Below are 27,078 nucleotides of genomic sequence, written 5' to 3' on the forward strand. Positions count from 1 at the left end.
CCATTCATAAAGCAACATATCAGTCCTCCAGGCTCTAAGGGCTTCTGGCCAGGCCAGGCAGCCCAAGCCCCAGTTTGTGCACATGGCAGTGGAGGCGCCTTAAAGTCGATTGTCTTCATGTTGGCCCCTGGCCCAAGATTTTGAGCTCTCAGAAACTTTTGACAGATTGATCCCATGGAATTTTAAACTGCTTCCTCATGGAGGCTGTTAAGGTCACAGTGTTCTATTGGAAATATACAGGTGATATCCTGTAGGCTGAAATGGAATGTTCTCATTTGAGCATCATAGCTGTGATGTGGGATGTTATCTTTTGCTTCACAGATGCAGTGACTTTTTTTTTTTTTTTTGCTAGAAAAATGACAGCCTGCCAAAGATAGCTGTGATGCTATTCTCCATGATAACAGCACTAATATTAAAAAAGAGCCTTTAATGATTGTAATATGTACAGTTTGGGCTGTTTGGCAAAACTCTGCAGATGTGCATTAATGATGCTTTATTTAAAAACAAAAAACAAAAACAGTACACGTTGAAATTGATCAGTATAAGTTAAACGGTAGATTTTAGGCTGGACCTGTGATTTAAGCTGTACCTATCCAGCTCAGACCAAAAAAAAAAAAGTAGCTTGAATGTTAAAGCAATTATTCAGAGTCTTGAAAAAGAAATCATTCAAGAAAATGCCAATAATGATGATTGGCAAAATCAAAACTGGAAGCAAACTGTTTATCGAGCTGCCAACAAAGGAATCTTGCATGAGACTCCAAGTCTAGAGTTTCTGGGATGAAATTGTACAGTTTCCTGAGTTGCTGAGGAAATGGAGCTGTCACTGAATCTGACAGAGAAAGAGTCCCCGGCCCACTGACCCTTTCTGTAACCCAGTCTTCACTATAGCCTGAGGAACTCTTAATCTGCTTCTTTTTGATCTTCTTTGACACAACCTCAGTGGATTTCTCTGATTCCAAACCAGTTCTAATTGATCTTTTCTGTTGCTGCTTTTCTGTGCCTGCAGAACCAGATGTTGCTTAGGAGATGACCCATTCTGAGTTGCCTTTTCATTTCTCTGGTTTGGTGTAGACATTATAAGTCTGTCTTGTCCTCTGACACTTATTTCCATTTTGTTATCAATTCTCTTCATTGAATAAGCTGATAAATTTCCCATCTCCTGTAGCATTCTGAAGAGCAAACACTTGTTCCATTTTCACAACTGGAGACATGTTGCACTTCTGCAAATGCAAGCTCCCTTTGTGCATTGTAATAGAAGCTGGTAAAGATTTCCTGGCTGCTGCCGTTTTCCAGGCTGTTTTAACGGGAAGTGGTTCTTCCTCTTCCACACTCTGGCTGTGTCTCCAAATCTCAGTACTTGATAGTGAGAAGGCCACCTCACCTGCATTGGTCTGTTCTGGCTGAATATTCAGCACTGATCTTGGTCTCCGTTTTTTGGTTTTAACTTTGGCTTTGGAGGCAATATTCTTTTTCACCTGGGATAAAAAGTACAGTGGGACCTCGGTTTTCGAATGTGATCTATTCCGGGAGACCGTTCAGGTTCTGAAATGTTCGAAAACCAAGGGATCCATAGCCAACAGCTGGGCCTCAGGATCTTGCCCTCAGTGGAAGTCGTGTGGAATATTCGACTTCCAAGGCGTGTTTGAAAACCGAAGCAATTCTTCCCGGGTTTACAGTGTTCGTAAACTGAAATGTTCGTCCATGGAGACGTTCGAAAGCCGAAGTACCACTGTATAGATGCCAATATAGATAAAAGTATATTGTTTTATTCTTTCCTCTTGGGTCATTTTCAGCATTTTTTCTGGATGGGCAATGCTAGCATCCCTTTGAGCACATTCTCTCTGTGGTCAGGATTTTGTAATCTTTTGTTTCTCAGAGTGATTGCTGGCTTGTTTGGTTGCTTCAGTCAGTAATGCTTCATACTGTTTATGACCTTTATACTCTCCTATCCAGTTTTAAAAAAATGTATCTTTATTGATTTCAGAGAGAGGAAGGGAGAGGGAGAGAGAGAGAGAAACATAATGATGAGAGAGTCATTGACCGGCTGCCTCCTGCACTCCCCCTGCTGGGGATCGAGCCCGAAACCTGAGCATGTGCCCTGACTGGGACTCGAACCGTGATCTCCTGAATCCTAGGTTGATGCTCAACTGCTGAGCCATGCCCGGCTGGGCTCTTCTACCCATTTTTCATGAACCCATGCCCTCTCTGGTTTGTTGCTAAAAAATTAGACATGATATTAATTTTGGTATGAACCTCAAGCTGGGGATCTCTTGAAACCACAGAAGGCCACCAACGATAGGTTCCCAACTTAAACCAAACAAGATCGCCAATCTGGAACTTAATACCAGCGGACACTTCTGTTCTTGGAACAAAAGATAGTATTGGCTAAATCAAGGTTTTCTTTTTTAGCACTGAATCTTTTCTTGGTTTTTCAGAAATAGGGTTGACCCTCTCATTTAGTCTACTTTGTTCCTCTGATTCCAATTTGGGGATTTTGTGTGACTTGCACTCTCCAGATCTAGATGAGTCATGCTTGTTACTTTTTTCCCTCTTTTCTTTTCTGCTTTCATGCTTTGACTTTGTGTGCTCACTTGCCTGTACTTCATTTAAAAGGTCTCAAACAGTTCCCTGCCATTCTGGAAAGTTTTGGTTATTTTTAGTTTACTTTCAGGTGAGCCAGTCTTCGGAATCACAGTTTGTGGTACCGAAGGAGGAGGTGGTGGCTGTTGGAGGAGAAGGTTTTTCCAGAATTTCGTGTGGTCTTGTGTTTGGAATTTCTGAATGGTAATAGTCAATGGGGCTAAAGTTTCTAACTGCATCAAAGCCATTGGCCAATCCATTGGGATACTGATTGTAAGACTGGTGTTTGATTTGCATTTCATACATGCTGATTGATGGTGGATAGCCATTTGTGAGTGGAGGAAGATCTGTTGTAGGTGGGTACTGAAAGCCTTGCTGCAATGTAGCTTCGTATGGTGCATGGCCATAATCTTCAACAATGTCACTATTGTTATCAAAGTCATCCTCCTGAAGGATGTTGGTGGATGAGTTGAAGTGGTTGCTGAATTGTGTTTCCCATGACCCCTTGCATGAAAGAGAGAAATCTATTCTGTTCCAGCATCCTTGACTTTCCCTTTCTTTCATCAGGCCTTCAGTTTGTTCCATTCTAACCCCTGGGACATGTTGGTATGATCACAGGAGAGACATGGAGGCCCCAAGCGGGCTGGGGTGCCTGCAGCAGCCGAGGCTGCAGGGGGAGAAGATGGAACCAAGCTAGGCCCCATTAAGTCCCCAGGCTAGATTTCCGCCATGCCACCCCATGCCTCTGCCATGGTGGCAGGCATGGAGGAGGGCCACAGCCCTGCCGGCTGGGAGCAGAGATGAGGAAGGCTAGGGGAGGTGGAGTAGGCAGGGGAGGTGGAGGAATGGGGCTCTCCATGCAGCCACTGCCACCAGAGAGGAGCCTGTGGCTGGTGGCTGGCTGGTCTGGGGCAGCAGGGTCCTCTGGGCTTGGGACTTGAGTTGGCCTTTGCATGCCTGTCCATGGAGACCAGTAGACAGTTCTCCTGGGCCTCCACCTTGATTCTGGCTGTTACTGCCACTACCACCCGCTCCTGCTGCCACGCACAGAGCACCCTGACCCCGACTCTCCTGCAGTGACCTTTTCAAAAGTTATCTGTTCACATTTGCCCAGCCCGTTCTAAGAATGTATTAGAGCTCTTTTTGATATTGTTGTATTACATTTGTTGGAGGGAAAGCAGAAACTTTTCCAAAAGATGGATTTTCTTCCAGAGGAGGCCTTTATCAGCAGTTGAGTATCTTTTGATGAACGCAAAGAGAAACTAACTATAGTCCCTTTCTGTCTATGCATGAAAACTGCTTTGGGGATCTGCTCTTCCTTAGTCTGATAGAAAATCTCTGGAAGGTCTCATAGCCAAATTATAAACACCCAACCACCCTGTGGTCACTTCGAAGCAGTTAGAAGCCTAGTGTACTATAATAATGAAAACCCTGCGTTCCTGAGTGTTGGTTAACTTCTGCCTACCCAAACTGGCGCCTTCGTGGGTTTTGCAGTCTCCTAGTGACACGTGAATGTGCGTGTAGGATGAATAGTGCTTCTCCTCTCCGTCCTCTCTTCATCTCTGTCCTCCCCTTGTTGGCCACCACTCCGGGTGTGGTCCTCAGGGAGAGGAGTGCATGCGGGGATCACACTGGGCAAGGTTGCAGAGTTGTAATGTGAACAGAGGAAATCCAGAGCGGACACTCGCACGGGCACATTTTGAACTTCCTAAAGAGACCTCAGATGGTTGACTCCTGTCTCCTCAGGTGCCTTTCCTCTAACTGGCCACTAACCTCTCCCTCACCCCCTAGACTCTTGTGACCCACATTTCTGTTAAGGGCATTGCTTCTCTGAGTGCTCTCCCTTTGTGCTTTCCTTTTTAGACAGCGGAGTACACTCATTTTTTACAGGGCTCTCATGTTGACTGCGGAGATCACAGTGCCTCTCTGCATGTGCTGGAAGTGCAGTTCCTGTTCATTCAACCCAGCCTTATTGTATCACCTGACCAGGCATTTTAGCCTTTGATGCTTGAGTTTATTTGCATGAGTCAGACATTAGTTCTGGTGTCCAGCTAACTGAAGAAGACAGAAGTCAAGCTTTCTCAAGCTTGTTTTTATTTGATTAAGGTCAGGAGGAGGTAATCCTTGTCTTGTCCTCATGAGGGTAGAGAAAATGCCCACCATTATTGCTTTCTCAGGGTGCACACATTGACCTTGGGAACACAGACCTTCCTCTGTAGGGCATCTCCATCCCTAGATTCTCTTCCTATATGTCATATACTAATGCCTGTCTGCCTTTATCTGAGGGGTCCGTGGGTGCAGCTTCTGTCTGGACATTAAACTCTCCTAAATGCCGAGGCTTTTGCTCTACTCTCCTCTGTTGGGGTTTTCTGTCTCTCCAGGTGCTTCTCTTGCGTGCTTTCCTTTTAAGACAATCTTAGTCCATTCACTTTCACAGACTCCATATGTCAACCATGGAAGAAACAGTCAGCCATTCTTTCAGCAGATTTTAGAAATGCTGTTTGCTCCAAATCAGTTCTCTCTTGTACCTTTAGAACCAGTTAGTTTCTGCCTCAGGCTCTCAACTTCATTGCTGTGAGTATACAATGGTTCCACTGACTCTAACTCCAGGGGACATATGTCAAGCTTTCTAAAGGTATTTGTCAGTTGCTTGAGGCATGGGGGAAGTAATCTTTGTCCCTCCTTTGTGAGGGTGGAAAAAATACCCACCCTTTTCAGGGTCTACATGTAAACTTTGGAAAACACATTCCTTTCTTGTGCTGCTGGGGGAATTACAATTCTCTTTCATGTCAGCCCCCTTCTGTTTTTACTGGCAGGGGCTGATCCAGCGTCAGCTATTATTTCTGTATGAGTCCAGGGAACACGAATAAAGCTTTCTGAAATGATGTGCTTGGGTCACCTGGCCCAACCCCCAGCCTCATGAGGCAATTTTCTCATCCCCTCAGGCTCTGTTGAGATCCAGAGATTTCTGTCATGCTCTCACTTGAGTGTAGATCTGCAGAATAGAAAACTGTTTCCCTGCAGTCTAGCAGTGGCTCCCCCACAAGGGCATATCCTACAACTCATGTTGAGGTCATCAGTCCCCTTTGGTTGCCCTGTCATTTTGGTGTGCAGGACAGGATGGGGGAGGGGTGGCCCTTTTGCCTCATTCTTTGTTTTACTCTTTTTAAGTATTAAAGTATCAGAATGTAAAAGTCTTTTCTGTTTTTAGTGGAATAATAATTTGGGCCCTGGCCTTGGCCTTACATGTCTCTGTGTAGGAGATGACAAAATTGGTTTTCAGTGTGTGGCCAAAAAGTGATTGAAGCCCTTTTATTAGACAAGAGCCCCTCTGGCCAGTTTTGTGCCTAAGGTAGATTTCCTTGCATCTGGCAATGCACCCTGTAGTCTAGGTGGGGGAGAGGGTCAGTAGGATCTCCCCACTAGGGGAATGTGCAGTCCATGTTAGAATGGATAAGGCACCTGGGATCCATAGCACCTGGGTTGACCCTGGTTAATCAGTGGGTGAGATGAGACCCTTCTGATCTGATAGCACAATAAGAGCAGGTTAGGAGAGATCAAGGCTCCCCAGGATTGGTCGAGCAGTACAGGCCAGGTTATGAGAGGTGTGGCTCCCTGGGGTCTGCTAGTACACCCTTCTCTACATGTTTGGTGAGGGGTAGCATAAGGGTCCTCCCCTGTCCAACCTCCTGCAGGGTGTGTGGGCCAGTTTAGGAGTAAGATAGGTTCTCTGGGATGCAATAGTGGATGTTGAAACAGTTTGGAGGATTAGGTAGCTAGAGATTGGATTGAAATAGTCTGTCCAAATGGTGCCTAATTATTGTTCAAAGCATTTTTTTTTTTTTTGTCCCAGAGAATGGCTGAAAGTACATGCACATTAGTGCTTACTACTGCCAGTTGTTCCCCCTGCATGTTTCCCTCCACATTATTTCCTGGGCTGCCAACTGAGGAGAGTAGATGATCTTCAGGAAGCTGGTATTGTAAGTGTCTGTGTAAAAATATCTGTGGTCTGTGTTTCTGCAAAAAGTGTCTGAATGCAGCTGATAGAACTTGTAGTGAAAAGATAAAAAGTTAAAGATGGTTTTGTTATTGAAAGGCCTGCAAGCTGATTTATTGTATACTCTGTGTACTAATGTATAACTGGTATTGAAATGTGCTACATGTTGAATTGTGAATGTTCACATGGTATCAGAAAAATCTCTCTTATTTTCAATACTTCCAATTTATTATGATGTCTTATTGATTGGCAAGTTGAAGGTGTTATTTTCTATGGCTTTGGATGCCCACCAGCAAGGGAAACTTAGGATCCTCAACAAAATTCAGGACTGCCTGCCAGTTATGATACTTGAAACAATGTAGGTGGTTTTACACACTGTATCCCATGTGTAACCAAAGAAGCACTGCTGTAGTTCTCAAACTAAAATATTCCATGTTCCTGAGGAAACAGTTGTTGGTGCTACAAAATGGCTACAAAAGTTGACCAGATTGTCTTATAGTAGGACAGGAAAAATTACATGGAGCTTTGCCCCACCTGCTTTTGGCAGATTGACTCTGTAGGATTGTAAACTCCCTTTCCTGGAAACTGCTAAGGTCACGATGCCCTTTTGGAAAAATACAGGTGTGATCCCATAGGTCGACTAGCCAAGTATGGAACAGAACCTAAGTGAAGTAGCAGAACTCACTAATAAAGTATTTGGTGACAAGGGGCAGTAGGTTATGCAGAAATGTACTGAGAGCCATAAATACTGTGGGTAGAAAAGAGTGACAGTAACAATATGTTTGGGAAAATGCCCAATGGGAATATATGCGCTTGGCTTCTTGGCCCTTCCAGCTGGCCTGGGGGAAAAGGAGTGGAGATCACCTGATCATCTGTGACCTACCCCACATTCCAAGCCAGTTGGGCCGTAACTGGATTGCTAATGACAGGAGGAGCAGGAGCAGGTGACTTAGATCCCCTTGCTGAGATTTGTGGTCTTCAGACTATTTATCTAGTACATGCAGCTCCACATTTCTGCCCAGCCCTTTCTCTTTTCAGTCATTTTGGGCTCTAAATGTGGCAATTCCCCTGCAGGTACCTCCCATTTAGGTCAGATGCTGGTACTCATAGTGCTCTGAGAAGTAGATCTGCTTGTGAGCCATCCTACCCAAGTGCATATATTTTTTAGAAAGATTATTCTCAGTGACTTCTCTGTAAAATAAGTTTGATGGTTTCACCCATCTAATTTTACTACTACGAGTATGAACTTTTTTTTTGGTTAATTACCATACCCTAGGATATTTTTTCCATTGATTTTAATTTTTCATTTAATTTTTGAAAAAGTTATCTTTATTGTTGAAAGTATTGCAGATGTCCCTTTTTTCTCCTATTGACCCTCCTCCTCCTCACTCTTGTCCCCTCCCCAGGCCTTCTACTGTCTGTGTCCATGGGTTATGGATACCTGCATGTAAGTTCTTTGATCTCTTCCCTCCCCACACCTTCCCTCTGAGAATTTTATCTGTTGCATGCTTCCATGTCTCTGGATCTATTTTGTTCATAACTTTATTTTGATTATTAGATTCCACATATGAATGAGATCATGTGATACTTGTCTTTCTCTGACCGGCTTATTTCGCTTAGCATAATATTTTCCAGGTCCCTCCATGCTGTCTCAAAGGGTAAGAGAGCCTTCTTTTTTACAGCTGTATAGTATTCCATGGTGTAAATGTTCCACAGCTTTTTTATCCACTCATCTACTGATGGGCACTTGGGCTGTTTCCAGATCTTAGCTATTATAAATTGCTATGAACATAGGGATGCATATATTCTTTCTGATTGGTGTTTCGGGTTTCTTAGGATATATTCCTAGAAGTGGGATCACTGGGTCAAATGGCAGTTCCATTTTCAATTTTTTGAGGAAACACCATGCTGTTTTCCATAGTGGCTGTACCAGTCTGCATTCCCGCCAACAGTGCACTAGGGTCCCCTTTTCTTCCACATCCTCCCCAGCCCTTACTGTTTGTTGATTTATTGATGGTAGCCATTCTGACAGGTGTAAGGTGGTATCTCATTGTGGTTTTAATTTGTATCTCTCTGATGATTAGTGACATTGAGCATTTTTTCGTATGTCTCTTGGCATTTGTATGTCCTCTTTGGAGAAGTGTCTTTTAGGTCCTCTGCCCATTTTTTGATTGGATTGTTTGTCTTCCTTTTGTTGAGTTGTATGAGTACTTTATATATTTTGGAAATTAACCCCTTATCAGATGTATCATTGGCAAATATGTTCTCCCATACAGTGGGCTCCCTTTTCATTTTGATGCTGGTTTCTTTTGTTGTGCAGAAGCTTTTTATTTTGATGTTGTCTCCATTGTTTAATTTTTACTTTGTTTCTCTTATCCTAGGCATTGTATCTGTGAAAATTTTGCTAAGTATGATGTCTAAGATTTTGCTGCCTGTGTTTTCTTCTAGGATTTTTATGGTTTCACAACTTAAATTTAAGTCTTTTATCCATTTTGAGTTTATTCTTGTGAATGGTGTGAGTTGGTGGTCTAGTTTCATTTTTTTACATGTACCTGTCCAATTATCCCAACACCATTTATTAAAGAGACTGTCTTTACTCCATCATATGCTCTTGCCTCCTTTATCAAATATTAATTGAGCATAATGGCTTGGGTCAATTTCTGGGTTCTCTGTTCTGTTCCAGTGATCTATATGCCTGTACTTGTGCCAGTATCAGGCTGTTTTGATTACAGTGGCTTTGTAGTATGGCTTGATACCTGGTATTGTGATCCCTCCAACTTTGTTGTTCTTTCTCAAGATTGCTACAGCTATTTGCAGTCTTTTTTGGTTCTATATAATTTTTGGAGTGTTTGTTCTAGATCTGTGAAATATGCCATTGGTATTTTAATAGTGATTGCATTGAATCTATAGATTGCTTTAGGTAGTATGGACATTTAAGTGTTGTTGATTTTATCAATCCAGGAACACAGTATATTCCTCCACTTGTTTATATCTTCTGTCTCTTTTTTCAACATTCTGTAGTTTTTGGAGTACAGGCCTTTTACCTCCTTGGTTAAGTTTATTCCTCAGTATCTTAATTTTTTTGTTACAATGGTAAATGGGAATTTTTTTCATTATTTATTGATTGATTGATTTCAGAGAGAGAGATACATCAATGATGAGAGAGTCATTGATTGGCTGCCTCCTGCACGCCCCCCACTGGGGATCAAACCCTGACCGGGAATCGATCCAGGACCTCCTGGATCATAGGTTGATGCCCAACCACTGAGCCATGCCGGCTGGGCAATGGGATTGTTTTTTCAGTTTCTCTCTCTGAGAGTTTATTATAAGGGTATAAAAATGCCATCAATTTCTGGGTGTTAATTTTGTTTCCTGCTACATTGCAGAATTCATTTATTAAATCTAGTAGTTTTTTGGTGGAGTCTTTAGGGTTTTCTATGTACAGTATCATGTCAACTGTGAATAATGACAGTTTGCATCCTGAAGGAGGTAAATGACATGCACTCAGAAAGAAGGATGCCTTTTATTTTTCCTTATTGTCTGATCAGTGTGGCTAAAACTTCTAGTACTGTGTTGAATAAAAGTGGCGAAAGTGGACAATCCTGTCTTGTTCCTGGTTTTAGGGGAAATGGTTTTAGTTTTTGTCCATTGAGAATGATGTTGGCTGTAGGTTTGTCATATGTGGCCTTTATTATGTTGAGGTATGATCCCTCTATTCCCACTTTTCTGAGAGTTTTTATCAGAAATGAGTGTTGGATTTTGTCAAATGCTTTTTCTGCTTCTATTGATGTGATCATGTGGTTTTTTGTCTTCCAATTTGTTTATGTGATGTATCACATTTATTGGTTTGCGAGTATTATACCAGCCTTGAATCCCTGGAATAAATTCCACTTGGTCATGGTGTATGATCTTTTTAATATGTTGCTGGATCCGATTTGCTAATATTTTGCTGAGGACTTTAGCATCTATGTTCAGCCGGGATATTGACCTGTAATTTTCTTTCTTTGTAGTGTCTTTATCTGGTTTTGGAATTAGACTGATCCTGGCCTCATGAAGAGTTTGGAAGTGTTCCTTCCTCTTGGATTTTTTGAAATAATTTGAGGAGAATAGGTATTAATTCTTCTTTGAATATTTGGTAAAATTCCCCTGTGAATCCCTGGGCCAGGGATTTTGTTTGCTGGGAGTTTTTTGATTACTGCTTCAATTTCATCAGTTGTTATTGGCCTGTTCAGGTTTTCTGACTCTTCCTGATTGAGTTTTGGAAGATTGTATGCTTCTAGGAATCTTTCCATTTCATCCAGGTTGTCCAGCTTGTTGGCATATAGTTAGTTGTTCATAGTATTTGCTTACAATCCTTTGTATTTCTGTGATGCCAGTTGTAACTTCACCTCTTACGTTTCTGATTTTATTTATTTGGGTCCTCTCTCTTTGTTTCTTGGTGAGTCTGGCTAAAGGTTCATCAATCTTGTTTATCTTTTCAAAGAACCAGCTCTTGGTTTCATTGATCTTTTGTATTTTTTTTTTAAGTCTCTATGTCATTTATTTCTGCTCTGATCTTTATTATTTCCTTCCGTCTAGTTACTCTTGGCTTTTCTGGTTCTAATTCTTTAAGTTGTAGGTTTAGATAGTTTATTAGACATTTTTGTTGTTTCTTGATGGACGTCTGTAGTACTATGAACTTCCTTCTCAGGACTGCTTTTGCTGTGTCCCACAGATTTTGGATTGCTGTCTGTTTATTTTCATTTGTTTCCAGGAAGTTTTTTCTTTCTTTCTTGATCTTATTGATAACCCATTCATTGTTTAATAACATGCTATTTAGCCTCCATGTGTTTGAATGTTTTGGGGTATTTTTATTGTAGTTGTTCTCTAGTTTTATGCCATTGTGATCTGAGAAGATCCTTGATATGATTTCAGTCCTTTTGAATTTGTAGTGACTCTGATGGCCATTCCCTCATTAAATTCCTGGCTTTTTTCTGGGCAAAGGGTGCCACATTAGAAAAGGTGTGACTTTCAGTTCTGAAATCTGGTTCACAGGGCTTAGGGCTGCAGTCACCAAAGTGGGTTTCACTTCTGCTTCCTTACTTGTTTCTTCATCCAAAGAAGAGGATCCAGAATAATAATCAGAGGTTACCTTCTCAAGGGCCCTGGTGACTTAGAGATCTCATCCTTGCTCTCATCCTCATTTTCAAAGCTGGCAACAGTGAGTGTATTGTTTCTCTCTCCATGCTGACAGCACACTTCACATGGCTCCCTCAGAGTGAGTTCCTTTGGCAAGCCCAGGTCACTATACAAGATGCGGCTGTTCTCAAAGGCTTTCAATATGTCAGGATCAACTCTGAAACTTACTGACACAAATGCATCTGTGGGCCTGTCCTTTTGATTTTTTTTAGGATACCAGTGGTTTTTATGTGGTATATGTTTTATTTTATTTACTTATTTATTTAAATATATCTTTATTGATTTCAGAGAGAGGAAGGGAGGGGAGGGAGAGAGAGATAGAAACATCAGTGATGACAGTATTGTCATTAATTGGCTGCCTCCTGCACGCCCCCTGCTGGGGATCAAGCCCGCAACCCGGGCATGTGCCCTGACCAGGAATTGAACCTCGATCTCCTGTATCCTAGATTGATGCTCAACCACTGAGCCATGCCCGGCAGGGCATATATGGTATATATTTTATTAGTTTGTATTAATACATTCTCATATTATAAAGGCTATTTAGTACAAGAGCCTTTCTTTTGATGTGTTTTGTTGTTGTTTTTTGCTGGGAATACTTACTTATTTGGTCTATTAACACTAAGATCTGCAAAAAAACAGCAACTTCTAAACACAGGATAAGAAAACTTGAATATTAACATGCTTCAGTTTTCTGAAGCTCTGCAGTATGGAAAATATACAAACTTCAAACAGCTGCAAAAATAGTCTCCTTGGGGTGAAAATAGAGTTTCTACATCAATACAAGAAAAATGGGCGTTTTTCTAATCCAACCCAGTCCTGGGACAGGTGGAGGGTATAGAGTCACCACTTGCCACCTGGAGGAATGCCAGCTCTTAGACAATCTTAGGATGAAAGCGAGATGAAAATGCCACTTGGGATAATGCTAGGATTCTCCCTCTGCCAGCAGCTGGATTGCTCAAGTGTTATGGCGGTTAGGGCTGCTTTGGTCAGCTCCTCCAATGAGAGGGAAGCATGGGGACGGAGGCTGAGAGGATGGGGGTATCTATCTTCTGGTCTCCTCTTCTGTGTCTGGAGGAGAGGGAAGGAAATCTGTGGTGTCCCCTCTCCACTGATTATGGCCAGCTTGCTCCATGACAAGGACAGGGCCCCATATACAGTCCTTTGGACTCACACCCAGGAGTGGGGGACCCGGGACCTTCTGGATGAGCTTTCCATCAAGTGAAAAAGGTGGCAAGAACACAGGTGTGACTTGTGAGCTGCTCAGCTGCTAGTGGAGAAGGCAGGTCCCCTCCCACTCAGAGGGGGCTGCATCCTTCAGAAAGAGGACCCAGGGCTTTGACACATAAATGAAAGTGGACGAAGGCTGAGAGGGAAGGGCTCCTTGATTCCCCCCTCCTCAGGGGAGGTAAGGAGGGGCCTGCCACCAAGGTACTGTCTCCTTGGAAAGTGGTGGGGGTGGAGCCCTCAGACCACCAGGGAGCTCTGGAAAAGCACAGGCTCTTCTGATGGTGGGGTGTGCTGCCATGGCCGGAATGGCAGCGAGAAGGCCTTGGAGGCCTCTGGGTCCTTCTGAGGCGGTGGCCTGGGGCTGACAGGAGGAAGGGGGGACCCCGGGCTTGCGGAACAGTTATAGAAGATGGCGCCCATGCTGGGGAAGAGGAGCTTCATCAAGCTGACAGGGCAGAAGGCCAAGCCGGTGGAGTTGAAACAGATTTAGTCAGGATAGGAAGTCAGGAAGGCCAGGTCAGGACCTGGAGACGTGGTCTCTTTAAACACACGCACTCTCACAGCCTTCCAGGGGCTTTCGTTTGAAGACGTAGCTGTGATTGGGCTGAGGGGAGCAGGCAAACACAAGGTCTGGAGATGGGCTGCCATCTTCAAGGAAGGCTGTGGTGGCCTGGAGGGGAGGCTTTGTTGTTGGGGATGGATGCCGGCTCCTTGACTGCATCCCGATGTTCCTTACGGTTGGTCTGACCAGAAGGCTGGGGCAATGCCAGGGGCATGGAGGGAGAGCTAGCGAGGTTGCCAGGCTCCAGGAGGAGGGGGTGATCACAGCTGCCACTTGGGGGGGAACTGGGGCACAGTGCCTGTCAGGGATATCAAGGATCTGCAGCAGCTCCTCTTCACCCTGCTCCTTCACAAACACCTTCAGCTCTTAGTTGAGCCCTTCCAGGCTCCTGTGCAGGCAGGGGCTGAGTCGAAAGACAGGGGACCCTGAGGGGAAGCTGGGAGGGGACGCCCTCAGTGTTTCCCACACAGCATGGTCCCCTCGGAGTGGGAATCCCTGTTCCTTCTCTTTCCCACTGCGGCTCAGCTTTGTCCTCTGCAGTTGTTGCTTCAGCTTGGTAATCTCTTTGCAGTGGTCTGTGCTGCCCCAGGACACTGAGTGCATGTGTGTACAGGAGCTGGCCCACTCTTCTTTAAGCTCTTGCTAGGACAGGGGAGTCTGGGTGGCCTTGTCATTGGTACAGTAGGTGAAGGCCCCATCAGCATCTCGTGGCCACTGGCCCAGAAGGTACGAGCTGAGGATAGTGTCCAGGGAGAATGTACTTCAGACCTAGGGTGGCTGAGGCCTGCACTCTGGCTTTTCTGGAACCACTGAACAACGGGACACTGGCTGCACAGCCACCCCTCTCCTGTCGCTGGTGTGGCTGCTGCAGCTGGAAGGGGACCGAGGCCCTGAGTGGCTGCAGCCCAGCCTGGAGAGAGCTGGCGGGGACTAGGGGGGAGCAGCCCCTCTGAGCCCCTCCTCTGCACCCTGGCCCCCAGGCCCCTCCACCTCTGCAGCCCACTGTGGGCCCCACCATCACCCAACCACCTGCCTGCCCCTGCCCCACAGTGAGCCCCACACCTTTCATTTGATATTTGAGTCATCTGAAATAACACAGAACTATATATCAAAAAAATTAAACAAAAATTTTCCTTTCTTACGGGCAGTCATTGAAGTGGATTTAATTTGTGTGTTGTGTTTTTTTTTTAAAGCCTCCAAAGACAAAAGCAGCTGAAACCCAAATTAAAATTATTTAAAAATTTGTGTGTGGGGGGAGGAGGATCTATAATACTTTCAACAATAAAGATAGATTTAAAAAATAAATTTGTTTACTTAAAAAAATTGCTTACTAAACTACTGGTCTCCGGCACCATTTTTGTTTCCTGCTGTTTTGATGCAGGTGGTTCTTTGTTTCTTCTCTTGCTCTTTTTACTGGTCCAGCCACACCATTTTTATCACATTCATCATCTCTGTCAATTGAGTCTTCTTGCTCTGAAACTGTACTTTTCCTCTAGCAGACCCAGTCTGGGCAGCTTTATTTCCCTTTCCCTTTCCTTTAAATCTGCAATCTTTTGACTTCCCCTTGTTTAGGGATTCTTGGTGATCTTCTATGATTTTTTTCAATACTTCTTTTTCCACATCTCCATCTACTACTTACCTGTCACTTTTTTTTTTTTTACTTCTCACCCGAGGATATTTTTTCCATTGCTTTTCAAAGAGAGTGGAAGGGAGAGAGAGAGAGAGAAACATCGATGTGAGAGAGAGAGAAACATCGATGTGAGAGAGAGACATCGATTGGTTGCCTCCTGCAGGTGCCCCAACCGGGGCTGGGGATGGAACCTGTAATCCAGGTATGTGCCCTTGACTGGGAATTGAGTCCACGACCCTTTGGTTGCATGGGCCAATGCTCTAACCACGGAGCATACTGGCCAGGGTGCAACTTGCTAATTTTTTAAAGTTAAACATTCACCTACCTTACAACTCAAACTTTGCATTATGAGTTACTGACAAAGGTAAATGAAACATAAATCCATATAAAGAATTATTCATAAATGTTTATACCAGCTTTGTTTTAAATAGCCAAAAATTAGAAACAACCCAATGTCCATAAACAAAGGAATGGCTAAACTATTAGTATTCAAAGATTATTTCTCAGCAAAAAAATGTGGAGTTATTAATATATATCATTAATGAATCTCCCAAGTATTTATGCAACATAAAGAAAAGTGAAAAAAATACTTTGGTTCCCATCTTATAAATTCTAGGAAATGCAAAGTTATCTATTAACATGGAAAGTAAATCAGTGGTTACTTGGAGAGCTGTGAAGGACAGGGAGACAGAGATAAAAGGACATGAGGTAAATACAGTGTCAGATATGGTCAGTATTATGACTATAGTGATAGTTTCACTTTCATGCATATGTCAAGACTCATCAAATACTATATTTGAAATATGCCATCTACTAATTAAAGTTCTTTAGAAATGGTTCAACTGTATGTCCAACTGTTTTTGGAAAATAGGTTTAGCAACTCTATATTCAATCCATGTTCTTGTGCCCTCGGAGGGAGGGCTAATCTTGCTTCAGTGACAGCAAATATAGCAAACAATGAAGGACTTTCACCCAAATTAATAGGAATGCTGGCTGGGTCACAAAACCCACATCCCTATAGTATAAATACCCCTTTTCTTTATCTTTGATTTCCTGCCTGGGCACTAATGGCTCTGACTTGAACATCTGAGGCCAACAGAAATCCAGAAAACCTATTATTTTCAATGACAGTGACTTAGGCCTGGAGATCCTCGGGTTTGTACACACTGATTCTGTAGTCTTTTTCACAGAAACGTTTCTGGATGCACGTTTAGAAAGAGGCACATTCCATCTAGTTGGCTGTACTCATCTCCAATCCCTATTAGGCCAGTGTTTCGGTAGCAATCATGGTTTCCTTGAACTCCTATGGTCCTACCGCCAGTGACGATTACCCATGGAATTGTGGGCATTAAGGCATATGGCCCTTTGCAAGACCTGGGGAAGACATTCCCTTCAAAAGTACTGGTATCCCTTGAGAACAAGGGAAAAATTCATGCTGCTCTCAGAAGCACTTGAGGTTGTCACACCTGCCCCCTCTTCAGAGTCATCTCTGAGTCTCCTAAAACTCATAGCATGTGAAACCTGGGGGTTTCACATGAGGACCAGGAAGCCTTGCAGTCTTTCCTAGGAGACTGTGGGCACCAATGCAAATTTGGCAAAAACTGGTGAGTGAATTTCTGTACCATACCATCCCCTGTGAGGCAGAGAAACACTATAAAAGATGTTCACCTCCATTCCCTTGGGGGGTTTCAGCCTCAGACTTTGCTGTCCAGGCTACCTCTCTCTGCCCCAGGTACTCTGGGCTTACCCACAGATCCACAGCTCCTTCAGTCTCCACCGGGCCCTTGGTTCTGGTAGTGCCTGGGGCCGGGGGGGTGGTGATACAGCCCCCTCCCTGGCTAACAGTGCAGTTCCCGCCCCTGACTTCTGGCAGGGGGCCACACAGGCCAGGCAGCGGCTGGCTTCCCCGCCAGGAGAGCCCGAACTGCCTGTCCCCAAGTCCTCACACAAATGGACAGACCCTCAGTCACACACACACACGCACACACTCACCCTCACCCCTGTCCTGCCCACTGCCATGTTTTTTGGGAGCCTGTCTTGCTAGTACGAACCTTTGTCTGACTCCCGTGATGAGTGGATACCATGTAATATTCTGTAGCCAGACTCAAGGGGGCTATGATGAGTGGGCAAATAAATCCTGGTGACAGAAATAGGACTGTATGCTCATTTCGCAGTACATGCAGTCCTCCAGTATAATGTTCTTTTAGAATGTAACCTTGAAGAAAAAAGCCTTAGCTGAGAAAGTTCAGGCAGAGAATCATATGTGCTTTTGGTAGGAGACTCATCTGTACTGCAATGGCTGTCATGTAGCCAAGACAACATAATCAATGCTATGGCAACATAGAGTTTGCTACACATTTGTCCTCCCATCAGTGATCAGTGACCATATGGCACACCCATAATTTGGTTTCTCAGTTCTCATAGACCACCAGGACTTTTTTGTTATGTTCAAAAAGAATGTAATTAATATAACCAGACATATTTGACATACTGCACATGACATAAGTACACAGGAGGAAAAGTCTGGCAGTAAAAGCACGTGTTCTTTAGAATAGGAGTAAGCTGGGAATGGGGCTACAGTGTCGATTTGCATGAGAACCAAGTCTTCTGAGGGTAAATTTAGATGGAATGTGATTTGTGACCCTTCCCTCTAGTCAGTTTATGGATAACTATCAATAAGTGTCTTCAGACAACTTTTTCTCTCTTCCCTCTCTTTTATTTTGTCCTTTATACTTGATCCTTGTATGTTAAGAATTTTGAATCAAATATGAGGAAGTTTTACTTTTACAACCACAAGTTTGTGTAACAGAAGCAACAGATGAAGGTAATGAAGTGGAACAACCATGTTAGAGTTAAAATGTGTTTCCGTGCAAAATTTAGTAGTTCCACTAGATGGCAGCAAATGATTACATTTTATATCTTTACTATTATTTTATAAATAGTAAAGATATAACTTAACTTCTAAAATTAGAAAACATTCTGGAAAAGTAAAAATTATATATGAAAGACTACTTCCTTTAGAGAGGGTTTAACATGGTTGAGTTCAAATCTATACCAAAAAAAGTGTCAATAAAACATATTTTCCTAATAAAGTAGTCTTTGTTCAAATGGCAAAAAAATACCAGTTCTAGGCCTGGTTTCTGATGACTTTTGACTTGTGTTTGATAAAATTTTGTAGAAAAATGTGGGTCCTTTATTGACTATTTCTTCTAATGTTATGCAATGGGTTGCTTTAAAATGACTTTCACCCTGGATTTGCATAGTAGGTCATGAAGTTGTTTGGAGGGATAGTATTGAAGGAAGTAAATGAGTGGTATTGTATATTATGCTTGTGCCACCGTTTGTTAAACCATTCACCCATTGAGCGGCATCTGGGCTATTTCCAGTTTTTGGCTACTTATAAAGAAAGCATTCATGTACAGGTTTTTGCATGAACATAATTTTCATTCCTCTGGGATAAGTAAATACCCAGGTTTGCAATTACTGAGTCATATGGTAGTTGAATGTTTAGTTTTAAAACAATCCATAAAATTTTTCCAGAGTGGCTGTACCATTTTATGCTTCCACCAGCAACATCTGAATGATTGTTTCTTCACGTTTGCCAGCATTTGGTGCTACTGTCACTATTTCATATTTTAGTTGTCATGATAGGTGTGTACTGATTACACAGAGTGATGCTTTGTTGGCCAAGATAGTGTTTCTTTGTGACCCCAAAGCTTGTTTATTTGTGTGCTCAATTAGAACAAAGAAAATACTGTGCCTCCCAGAAACAGTGGGAAGCTTTTTTCTTTAAAAAAAAAAAAAAATCAACAACTGGTACCTTAAGAGCTCTAAGTGAAATCAAGAGGCTGCTATCACCTTCCTTAGGAAAAAAAAAATAATTCTAAATTAGATAAATTCCTTAAAAAAGGAAACTGGTGCTGACGAAACTAGAACAAATGGGAGATCCTTGGGAAACTTTTCCTTTACCCTTGCACTTGCGATTCGAAAACCACATCTACTAAAACAACCCTAGAAGGTCCTTTCCAGTCCCCCATCCTTGCCTACCACCCTACCTACCCTCTACCTTCCCCCCCTCACCATCTTTGTCTCCAGATGGGCAGCAGCTATCTGATGCTCAGCTTTGCTTCTAGAGCCATTTTTCAATCTTTCCCCCAGGAAAATCTGCCCTTTTTAAGACCTTTGGGGCCATTCTCTTTACTTTTGGATCTGTAGGTTTTCTTTTGGGTTTTGTATTACTGTGCTGTGTGTGTGTTTATACGTGTCTATGTATGTCTCTTGTAGATACATCGTTAGATATAAAAAGGCCTTATTTAATTGGCTTAAAACAATTGAGTGCTCATACAAATTGGAGAATAACAGAAACTAATGCAATTGCTTTCAAAGTGCACATGAGCTAGGACTAATCTTTAGTAAAGAAAACCTACGTTAAGGAGCTAGCAGACCAGATGGGAAACCAGGGTAATAAGGCGGAGATCTTAATGTGTCATTTTACAAGGTTAGAGGGGCACAAGATGCCTTAGTTTAAGATCCAGATACTTGTGATAAAACCTGCTTAGAATGTAATGGTGATTGAAAATGATTGCACATAAAGAATAAGACGTGTGGCTCAGTGGTCAGAGCATGGGTTTGATTCCTGGGCACATACCTCGGTTGCAGGTTCAATCCCCGGCCCTAGTCAGGGCCCATGTAGAAGGCAACCAATCGATGTGTGTCTCTCACATCGATGCTTCTCTGTCTCTTTCCCTCTCTTCCCTTCCCTCCCTCTCTTCCACTCTCTCTAAAAGTATATATGTAAAAAAATATATATGTGTATGTGGTAAAAGAACGTATGAGGAATGGAAATATATTTTTATTGAAGAAAAAGGAAGTAATTTTGTTCTAAAGTAAAGGCAACAAGGAAATAGGACAAAAGATAAAGGTTTATGGAAGTTACATAAAGTTTGTGTAAGTTGTAGAAGGTTCATAGAAATGGCATCTTGAAAAAGAAATCTTACTTATGGCCAAACTAAGACTGGAACAGATTTATTTCACTTAAAGTATGCTAATACAGAATTGGAATTTGAGCATCTCTCTCTGTTAAAAGGACAAAATTTTTTTTCTTTACTATTGGTATGTTTTTAGTAGGAAACTATAAAGGAAATCTCTCTTTACAAAAGGAGTAAATAAGACTAATGAGGCCTAGCTGATGTTTGGAAAGTGAATTTCAATTCAGTTGCCCTCCCTCAAGGGTAAAAATGTATTAATGATGATCCATCTGTATTCTCATCGGGTAGAAGCATTCCCATGTCGAAGGGTTACAGCCATAGCAGTTACTGAAATACTTTTAGAAAGGATTTTTCCTTTTTGGAAAATCCCCACAGAGTCCTGTAAAGAAAGGGGAACCCATTTCACTAGGCAAACTCGACACCAGGTTTGCAAAACTTGGCTGATACTGTAGGATTGCCATTGTGCTTGTCATCTTCAGTCCTCTGGCTTTATAGAACAAACTGACAAGATAAGTAAAATTCAATTGGTAAAACTTACTGAATCTTTTAATCTGCCTTCGCCTAAAGCCCTTTCCTTGGTATTGCTTAATTTAAGATGTATTCCTTTTGCTAAACATCGATTGTCCTCTTCTAAAATTGTTATAAGAAGACCTACCATGAAACTGGATCAGAGAATGTGCGAACCTGTCTTATTAAGGGACCTTCTAACTTATTGCAAAGAACTTCAAAGCCTCTTGAAAGTCACACAAGCTTGTAGAGTAGTCTTTCCACAGAGCTCTTCTGGGAAATGAAGACACTGACCATTATGGCCTACAACCTGGATATATGGTCCATCAAAAAGGACATCTCCACAAGGACTCCCTCCAGCAAGGCTGGACCATACCGGGTATTGTTAACTAATCCCTGAATTGGAAGGTTAAAAAGGTATTAATAAATAAATTTATGTTTTGCATTTTATTTGTGTGTATTAAGAAATATTATTTTTAAACCAGTTTTCACAGTCAAATATTCTACAAAAACTTTACAGATTGTACAGTTTATATATATTTCATACTGAATGAAAAAGTAAGTCCCACAGATGCAAAAACACTGCACCAACCAATCCAAGGTAAAGGCAGATTTATACACTGTATAGCTGTCCATACAACCTACGTATGTGCCCTTACCGGGAATCAAGCCTGCAACCTTCTGGTGTATGGGACGACGCTCCAACCAACTGAGCCATCCAGCCAGGGCTGCCTAGTACCTTTTTAGAATCTGTTCTGGAAGGTAAAAATAAGGAAAACAAACATTATTCAAGACTTTTTTGCCACCCCAAACCAGCAAAGCACACTTCTCTTTTTTATACAGTACAAGCCAAAAATAACGAAAATTAGGGCTTCAAAGAGCAGTCTGAATCTCACCATTATACTTTCTTACTTTTGTATGTATTAACTAAAATAATGACATTTGGACAAAGAAGCTTAGTAGTTTTTGATTTTAGAGTTACAGTACTTAAAAACCCCTTGGTAATGAATAGCTTGGATGTTTCAAGTCCTGCTTCTAAGCGTGAGCCAAGAGTGAACTTGTCTCAGCCTGTGAGGATGGATTAGGGCCTCTTGGAGCCACAGATGTCATGCTCTACATTTCCAGTGTCACCTATAGGCAGCCTGCCAATCAAAACTCATCCACCTTCCTCTGCAAGTATTTCAACATGGCGTCCATCCCTTGGGCAGAGCCCCATATTTTCTTCAGTGCTTTGCACCTCTCATTGGCCTGCTCTAACTCCCTCTTCATGTTACAGCGTACTAGGGCTTTGGGTTCCTCAAGCACAACTGGATTACATGAGGCAAGCTCCTTAATGAGATCCATGACTTCTTGGGTGGAGGTCCTGGGCCAGAACACCTGCAAGGCGGCTGAGGGGAGCAATGGGCTCAACTCCTGGTTGATGTTTTTCATTTTAAAAGGCTCCCAAACCAGCACCTCATTTACCTGATCGAACACCCCAGCGTATAGGAGACCTCAAATTAAATTTATCCAGAACAGAAAATCACTCAGACAAAAAGCAGATGGCTTTTCCCAGGGTTCGGGACTGAGCCAGTGAAGTCAACTCCTGCTATGTATGACTCTTATTTCATAGTTGCTTTAACATTTATTTCTTGGATATTTTAACAACCTTAACCCTCTCATGATAAGCTGGTCACCTTTCCTATGTTTTAAATTGTATGTTCTAGTTACTTCATATAATTAATCCCCTGACTATACAGTACTTCTGATTTTTGCTGTTTTAACCCCTGTAAATGGGAAACCTTGGGCATAGATATATTATTATACACTGCTTTCAAAGTTTAGCCTTCTCAGGGGACCTATCTGGATGCTGGATTGCCATTCAATGCCAGTTTCTACCTCTGATAGAACTTGTGATTTCATAGTTATTTCTGTTAGCAATTTCTCAACTGTCCCTAACTTTAGTTTTAATTTCGCCAAACCTCCCCCTTCTGAAACTTATCAAGTTAAATTGCAAAAGGGACTCCACTTTTCCCCTATGTCTACCTAAACCCACCCTATGCATTGGCCACACACTCCCCAGATGGGACCCAACCATCTCCCACAGTTGAATTAGTTGCTAGCCACCCCTTGTCACATCGCTAAATGTTTTAACTCTGGTTGCACCTATTTCAACCCCAGTTGCTGTGGAAACTCCCTTTGTAAGGCCATCGTGAGCGGGAATACCCCACACTGTCATGAAACTGAATGTTCACCCCACGATATTCAAACATACCGGGAAGGACTTCTAGAGGGACGTTCAATACAGACTGAGCCCTGATTGGAAAATGTTCTCATCTTCCTTCCTGTTAATGAATGTGTAAATGAGCAGACTCTTGCAGGCACGCTTTGTGCCCCCACAGGTTATATTTTTGTCTCTACATACATAAATCAGCCTTGGGCATTTGATTGTCTAGATAGTTGGAGGCTGGCTGGGCAATGCCTTTTGAGTCACTTGACATCCTCTTTTACTGTTCTCAAAATGATAACAGCCACCCATCCAGGTTCTGGTCAGAGGTAAAAAAAAAAAAGGGAGAGGGGCTTATCAGTACTAGATGACTACCCTGATGAGGATCCCCCTGTTTATGAAGATAACTCTCATGACCTTTCTGTGGGATGTGACTTGCCAGCAGGTGTTTCAGGAGATAAGGGTAATCGCTTTCTCAGAATTGTATTTCCATGTGGTGGCCTTGATACTTTTGCTTAATTAGATATAATGTGAAACCTAACTAGAACCATCAATGAAATTGCTCACTCGACTGTCAAAACCATTTGGGCCCAGCAAACATCTTTAGAGTGTGAGTAGTCCTCGAGAACAGAGTCTCCCTTGATTATGTGCTCATGGCCCAAGGAGGAGGTTGTGCCATAGTGGGCATCTCCTGCTGTACCTGGATAAATACTTCTTCCCAGGTAGAATTAGAAACCAAGGACCTTGCCATGTCCCTTAAGGGCATTTCAGTTTTGTTTCTAGTGTCTATGACTAGTTAAGATTTAAATTTTCTGACATTTTCAGCTGGCTCCCAACTGGGCTCAGAGCTATTTTAAGGTCTGGATTGCAAAATGTTTTGCTTATTGTTATTCTAATCTGTTCTCTACAACCAGATGTTTAAAACCTCGTACAAAAACTCCAGTAATGGTTACACGAAGGATAGAAATGATCCATCAAGGCACTGCATCCCCTCCATGTGTGTAATTCATGGTGGTTGGAACCTTTACCCGATGCCAAATACCTTTTGTCAATTACCCATGATTTCTCTTAAGAACTCCGTTGCTTTTGTTGTCTTTTAACCATTCCCAAGTTGTTCTAGCTGCTTTTACAAGAGACTGTGAATTTTGAGTTTGGCACGTACCTGAGAGACCTGTTGTAAGCAAATGGCTCTGGTTGCTCTATTGGCTGCTGCCCTGCCACAGGAATCCCACCGCTGGACAAGATGGAACCAGAGCAGGTAGCCAAGCCACTCTGGTACCAACATGGGACAAACTGACCTGATCGATCATCAGTGCTGTCCATCGACAGGTTCTGATCAAAAGGGGGAATATCTGAACCCTGAGGGAAAAAAAGACACCTACTAAGAAAGGCTCCTGGTAGCTAACTGGGCTCACATTTTCAAAAAGCAGAGCCTAGCAGCCATTTCTGCACAGGGAACTCTCACACAAACTGTACTACATGGAGAAGCTGGCACTGAACTGCCTGTCTCTGGGCTGAACTGTCCGCCTGCACTGTCTTTCTGTCATCTTCACTGCACCCAAAATTGGGGATCCGTGCTGGCTTTGAATTGGTGCCAGCAACCATCGGTTGATAGTCCTAAGGTACCGAGAGATAATCTCCAGCGACTCTATAACTCGTCCCCCCCTTCTGCTGGGACAGCATCGAGGGCATTAAGCCACCCGGTACTGGGGCCACTGCTGGCCTCCTCGACCAGCTCCAGCAAAGGAAGGAAAGCTGGCAGCTTCCCGAGAGGCTCCAGTTTGTACCAGTCCAGCTCCACTTCAGGCAACATGATGGCCCTTGAATTCTTGAATACTTTTTACCTTGTAATGTCTATATAGTATTATAAGTCTTCTGAAATTTTGGAATGAGATAAGGTATAAATAAAATCAAAATACTTATTTCCCCTTCTCTTTTCTTAGAAGCATCCTTTATTCCTAGTTGTGTGTGTGTGTTTTTTAATATATCTTTATTGATTTCAGAGAGAGGAAAAGGAGATAGAAACGTCAATGATGAGAGTCATTGATCGAGCCTGCAACCCAGGCATATGCCCTGACTGGGAATCGAACCCGGATCGCCTGGATCCCAGGTCGACGCTCAACCGCTGAGCCACGCCCAGCCGGGCTATTCCTAGTTTTAAGAGAACACATTAAATTTTTTAAAAAAGCAAAATATAAATATTGGCCAGGTCAAACTTATCAAATAACTTTATATATTTGTAAAATGTGGTTTAAGACCAGATTATAGCAGGTCACAGGAGAGTACAACATGATATTTGAAAGGTGCTAGTACATTTCCTGGATAGATTGTGTTCTACAAGTCATATGTAAGTAAACAGTTTCTAGCCCCAGAGATATACTGGCATAAATTAAGTTTTATATGGAATATTAATGTTATGTCAAACAACCACTGTAATTCAGTAACCTAAAATGACAGGATAAGAAACTATTTTGTAAGAAATAGTCATTAATAATTCCATAAAAACTCAATGATTTAGAAAGGAAACATGAAAAATGCAAAATGTGTGAAATGGTTTAAGTAGGGCGCTGTCACTGAAGTATGGCCGTGGTGCCGTTCAGCCCTCAGCTAGGCAATGAATGCCCGGATTTTGCTGACACCTGTGTCTGAAGGAAAAGAAAGGACAATGGAATTGTTTCCTTAAAACAACAAACAGCAAACACACCTGAGAACATATAGGAAGGTTATAGAGGCTTAATATTAAAACAGATTAGGTGTTTAACACTCCTCCTTAACAAATACTTATTAAGCACTTACTGTGTGCCACCCATTCATGTAAGCGTACTGAGGATACAGCAGTGAACAGAACACAAAGTCTCCGCCTTCCATGGAGTTTACATTTTAGGGGAGGGAAAATTCGACAAACAAATGCGCAGCTAGGTATTGAATATGTAGTCAGGCTGGTAGAAGTGCTCTAAGCCAAAGAAAACAAGTTAGAAGGGTTAGGGTCAGCAGGAGCTGCTCTGTCACATCTGGCAGCCACGGGATGTCTGTGGAGGTTCTGTTTTTTTCATTGTTAATATGTTCTTTTATTTCACTGTATATGGATACATTAAGCAAGTTACCGTTTCAAACATTAAATCATGGTCATTTTCAGTGGATTTACTTTAAAATTTTGAAAACTGGAAATATTGGGAGGAACACTTTGTGAAGTATATGACTGTCTAACCATTATGCTGTACACCTGAAACCAATACAAAATAATATTGAAAGTGAACTGGAATTGAAAATAATTTAAACTGTAATTGAAATAAATAAATAAATAAAATTTTGAACCGAACAGGAATATCAATATGTTGGAACTCTCTTCCTCTTCACACCTGTACTTTGATCTCCCCATCATATCTTCTCTGGAATCTTCCAGCAGACTGCTGAGTGCTCCCCGGGTTTCTCATCTGCCTCCCGCGAGCCGTCTGTACATCGGGAGGTCAGACCTGCGTGGAGCCCTGACTGGGGGAAGAAAGGGAACCGTATGGGCACCTGGTGAGAGCACTCTCTCCATCTCCATGGCTTGGCTGCCCAGACAACTGCACATACACTTTTGACTTGCTTACTTTCTTCAGCAAAGCTCAGAAGCTCTCAAATTTTAGGGGGCCAAAGAATTAGTTTGTGGGTAGTACACAATCCAGGGGTGGGCAAAAGTAGGCTTATAGTTGTGAGTACACAAAACACGGAGTTTATTCTGGTATTATTTATTTTGTATTAAAACTGTAAACCTACTTTTGCTCACCCCTGGATTTGTTACAGGTGATAAACTACTTGTTATGACTAAATCAAGGGGTTTTCAAAAGTGATTTTTACGCTATGCAATATTTGTTTCACATGCCGAGTTTAGTGACTAAATCCCGAGTACACTCCTCTGTAGGCCTAAAGACATCGTTATGGCGTGAAGCGTTGAAGCTAGTAAAGTGGGGGGGTAAATTTTGAGTATTTGATTTTCAGGGGGTAGGAAATTTAGCAAATACAGAGAAGGAGGTAGAAGAACAGTCCGCATTAACTACACCACCCCAGAAATGATAACTATTAATAGTTTGGTATGGAGTCTCCTAGTCTTACTTATTTAATTAAAAAAGGATAATTATGCACATGCTATTCTGCATCCTGCCTGTTAATCTGTGTTGGATTACAAACCTTGTGCACCATCCCAGGTTTCCTTGACCGTTT

The 27,078-nt window shown here is 42.4% G+C and overlaps 3 pseudogenes across 3 annotated transcripts; all 3 read right to left on the bottom strand.

The window, feature by feature from the left end:
- Positions 1-720: 720 nt before the first annotated feature.
- Positions 721-3,121, bottom strand: LOC308551081 (histone-lysine N-methyltransferase NSD3 pseudogene; annotated as a pseudogene). The gene is made up of 3 exons: positions 2,149-3,121; positions 1,731-1,945; positions 721-1,499 (listed from the first exon to the last, which is right to left on the bottom strand). The product of its transcript is annotated as a histone-lysine N-methyltransferase NSD3 pseudogene (transcript).
- A 22-nt stretch (positions 3,122-3,143) lies between these two features.
- LOC308551082 (protein BTG3 pseudogene) lies at positions 3,144-13,066 on the bottom strand (annotated as a pseudogene). The gene is made up of 3 exons: positions 13,051-13,066; positions 11,456-12,009; positions 3,144-3,247 (listed from the first exon to the last, which is right to left on the bottom strand). The product of its transcript is annotated as a protein BTG3 pseudogene (transcript).
- A 153-nt stretch (positions 13,067-13,219) lies between these two features.
- LOC308551290 (protein FAM117A pseudogene) lies at positions 13,220-14,562 on the bottom strand (annotated as a pseudogene). Its single transcript has one exon. The product of its transcript is annotated as a protein FAM117A pseudogene (transcript).
- Between the last annotated feature and the right edge of the window lie 12,516 nt (positions 14,563-27,078).

Source organism: Miniopterus schreibersii (genome assembly GCF_964146895.1).
Source record: "Miniopterus schreibersii genome assembly, chromosome: X".
In the NCBI taxonomy this organism is placed as follows: Eukaryota; Metazoa; Chordata; class Mammalia; order Chiroptera; family Miniopteridae; genus Miniopterus; species Miniopterus schreibersii.